Source organism: Euprymna scolopes, chromosome 27 (genome assembly GCF_053919585.1).
Source record: "Euprymna scolopes isolate OS-2025 chromosome 27, ASM5391958v1, whole genome shotgun sequence".
Lineage (NCBI taxonomy): Eukaryota > Metazoa > Mollusca > Cephalopoda > Sepiida > Sepiolidae > Euprymna > Euprymna scolopes.
Window position 1 is genome coordinate 109,733,463 of NC_136508.1, and position 2,381 is coordinate 109,735,843.

The following is a 2,381-nucleotide window of genomic DNA, read 5'->3' on the forward strand; positions in this document are numbered from 1 at the left end:
ACTTTAGCAAATACAATTATTTGTTTACTTTAGCAAATACAATTATTCTTTTACTTTAGCAAATATAATTATTTTTTTACTTTAGCAAATATAATTATTTTTTTTTACTTTAGCGAAGATAATCAAACATTTTTACTTTGGCAAATAAAATTCAAATTATTTACTTTGGAAAATATAATTAAAATGTTTTACTTAAGCAAATATAATTAAAAATAATACTTCAGCAAATATAATTTTAATATTTTACTTCAACAAATATAATTTAAAAATTTTCCTTTAACAAATATGACGTTTTTTAATTTAACAAATATAATGAAATTTTTTTCTTAAGGAAATAGAATTGAAATTTTTTACTTTAACACATATAATTTATTTTTTTTACTGTAACAAATATAATTCAATTTTTTACTTTAGCAAATATAAACTTTTTTACTTTAGAAAATATAATTAACAATTTTTATTTTAGCATATATAATTTATTTTTTACGTTAGCCAATATAATGCTATTAATATTTTTAATTTTTTCAAATGTAATGAAAATGTGTAACTTTGCCAAATATAATTATAATCTCTTAGTAAATAATTAAATTTTACACTTTAGGAAATATAATTACATTTTTTTACTCTAGCAAATTGGATTAAAATGTTTACTTTAGCAAATATGACTAATTCTTTTTACTTTAGAAAATATAATTAAATATTTTACTTTAAAAAATATAATTAATTTGCTTTACTTCAGCAAATATAATTAAAACCGTTTTTTTAACAAATATAATAAAACATTTTTACTTAACCAAATATAATAAAATTTTGTACTTTAGCAGCTATAATAAAACTTTTTTATTTTAGCATATATTATAAATATTTTTTACTTTAGCAAATATAATTTAAATTTTTACTTTATCAAATATAATTATAAATCTTTACATTATATATAATTAAGATATTTTATTTAGCAAATATATTTATTTGTTCTAATTTAGGAAATATAATTAAAATTTTTTACTTTAACAAATATAATTAAAAAATGTTACTTAACCAAATGTAATTATATTTTTTACTTTAACAAGTATAATTAAAATTATTAACTTTAGCAAATATTACTAAATAATTATATTTTGGGAAGTATAAATTCAAAGTGTTATTTTAGCTAATATAAATACATTTTCTTCTGAAGCAAATATAATAAAAAAATGTACTTTTACAAATATAATTAAAAAAGTTTTACTTTAGCAAATATAAATAATTTTTTACATTAACAAATACAATTTTAATATTTTACTTCAACAATTATAATTTAAAGTGTTTTACTTTAGCAGATATAATGAAATTGTTTACTTTAACAAATATAATTAATTTTTTTACTTTAGTACATATAATTACATTTTTACTTTAGTAAATATAATAAAACTTTTCTACTTTAGCAAATAAAATTTAAAAGTTTTACTTTGGCAAATATAACTCAATTTTCTACTTAAACAAATATAATTAAAACTTTTTACTTTAGCAAATATACTTATTTCTTTTACTTGAGCAAACATAATTAATTTTATTTACTTTTGCAACTATAATTAAATCTTTTACTTTAGCAAATGTAAATAAAAGTTTTCCTTTGGCAAATATAATTAAAATTTGTCCTTCAGCAACTATAATTAAAATTTTTACTTTAGCAAATATAATTAAAAAATTACTTTATAATTAAAATATTTTACTTCAGTAAACATAATTAATATGCTTTACTTTAGCAAATACACTTAAAATCTTTACTTTAACAAGTATAATTTAAACATTTTACTGAACCAAATGTAATTAATTTTGTTTACGTTAACAAATATAATTCAAATTATTAATATTAGCAAATATAATTATTTTTTTACTTTAGCAGATACAATTTAATTTTTTACTTTAGCAAATATAATTTAAATTATTTACTTTAGCAAATATAACTAAAAAATTTATTTAGCAAATATAATTAAAACATTTTACGTCAGCAAATATAATTAAAATTATTTACTTTAGCAAATATAATTTAAAAAATTTCTTTAGCAAATATAATAAAATTTTTACTTTAACAAATATAATTAAATTATTTTATGTCAGCAAATATGATTAACATTTTTTACCTTAGAAAATATAATTAATATGTTTTACTTTAGCAAATATAATTATAAAACTTTACTTTAACAAATATAATTAAAAAGTTTACCAAATGTAATTAAATGTTTGTACATTAACATATATAATTAAAATTATTTACTTTAGAAAATATAATATTTTTTTACTGTTGCAAATATAATTAAAAAATGTTACTTTAGCAGATACAATTAAATTTTTTACTTCAGTAAATATATTTAAAATTATTTACTTTAGCAAATATAATT